This window comes from Arachis ipaensis, chromosome B04 (genome assembly GCF_000816755.2).
Source record: "Arachis ipaensis cultivar K30076 chromosome B04, Araip1.1, whole genome shotgun sequence".
Taxonomy (NCBI): domain Eukaryota; kingdom Viridiplantae; phylum Streptophyta; class Magnoliopsida; order Fabales; family Fabaceae; genus Arachis; species Arachis ipaensis.
Genome location: NC_029788.2, coordinates 132,684,817 through 132,687,013, shown reverse-complemented (window position 1 = coordinate 132,687,013; position 2,197 = coordinate 132,684,817).

Sequence of the window (2,197 nt, the reverse complement as noted above, 5' to 3'; positions counted from 1 at the left end):
CATAGAAAGACTAGGTGTAAATATGTTTTATGATTATATTGTAGGTAGATTTTTTATTTAATATCAAATACCTCATATAAATTTTATAAATTTTATATAAATATTTTTTAACTGATTATAATAAATTTATATTTCGTTTTTTTATTTTTTATAACTAGTGGATTGTAAAAAATACTGTTATATGGTAATACTCATTATTCTTTCATATTTAAAATTTAGAGGTTACTTCAATAAAAACATCTTTATATATGAATAATATTATAAATTCTTAAATAATTTAATCAAACATATTAAAAAGATACACACAAAAAATTAAACATATTAAATTATCTAAAATTCACATTATAAAATGTATGTAGCCACCTTAAACTGTTTAGCCTCCATAAACATCATTTCTATGTTTTTCGTGTGTTTGGTTTGAATCATAAATAAATAAATAAACTGTTGCCTTATGTGGGAAGGAATTAAAGGGTGAAGGTCCCAGCGACAAAAGGGTCGTTGGGATGTAATTATTTTTGCATTAACATCGTCAATGCTCTCTGCCAATCGTGGCAAATAACAATTGCACCGTCAATCCCGTCAACTCCCAAATGCATTGATTCTTGATTAGAATTATATGATCATAAAATTGATATTGCTTATTACCATAATAATAAGAAAATAAAGTGTGTGCATCCTAATTATACTAAACAAATGAAAATATTAATATTTTTTTAGGATCTAGGATAATGATTAAGGAACAAATAGTTAAACAACTAATTATATTAATCATATCTTGTGCCCACATTTCACTAATTGTGATGATCTGATCTATTATATGCTTTTGAAAAATAAGATGTCACTATAAAAAGGCTCTCATCTGTTAAATCCAAATTCATTGATTTATTAGTATTATTTGTCGGTAAATCCATTTTAATTAATTTATTGACTTTAATTTGATTTATGTGAATAATTGAACATTCTTTTCATTTTTTTAAGTTAACATCGTTATTTAATAGGGTGTTGTGACTTGTGATGTGAACAAATAATTTTCATTAAAACCTTAATTACTTATTAAGTTACACGGAAATAATTCATTTTTTTTTTCACTTTTTAAGTTTTTATAGAAAATATAGAGAGGTACTTTTTATGTGTACGTAGTAGAAATCCCCAAAAGAAGTTGTTGGATGTTAGGTATTGCATGTATAGTAATAATCCCAGCAACATCCTCACATGTTAGGTATTGCTATTGCTGTTGCATGTTTGGTTCGGTACTGTAATTGTTGAATTTCATCGCCTAAATTATCTTCACGTGAAATTGATAGTTAAGAGTTCGTTAGATAATTGATAGATTTGACTAAATTATCATTTAATAATTTTTAATTATCAACTTTATATAAAGACAAAAATACGTGAATTTTCATCTTATTCTATATTATTGTGTAGTCACGGTAATAAATAACGAGAAAAATGATAAATTGACCTTTCTTTCCGCACACCGTATCTAGAGACTTAAAGGGTTCAAGCAAAGTGTCTTGGAAACTTGTACCAATTTAGATAAATTTTATTGTTCATCAGCATTCTTCATAATGAATATTGAAAAAAAAAATGCGTCATTATTTTCGAGTTGCTGATGGAGCATGCAAGCAAGCAAACACGTACATAAACACACTTCAAATTCTATATATTTGGAATCAAATCGAAATTTATAAGGCATCAATGAAGACATAAAACAATATTATTAGGGGTGTCTATGGATCGGATCGTATCCGCAGATCCGCGGTAAATATCCGCATCCGATCCGAAAATTGTAGATACGATCCGATTCGCAAATTATTTTTTTTTTTTTTTGGGATATATTGTCTATTTTCTACAATTAACCAAACAAATGTCTTACTATCAACAGTTGAATAGCACACTTCATAATCTAGCCACTGTTCAACAAGAGTCAAGGATTCTTTTGCTAAAAAACCATGGTCATTCCAAGCACACCTCATTCTGCCTACCTAACTTATGCAAATGTAAAAATGGTAATGCAACAGATTAAACACTCCAAAGCCTATTACAGATTAGAGAACAAGAACAAGGTTGTATCTGTTAGCTTGTCGCTACGTGCAACTTGAATACTGGACTATTAAGAATTCATTAAAACAGCATAAATACATTGAGAAGTGTTTGGAGATGCAAGCTTGATATATAATTAACTTAATGAGCTAAC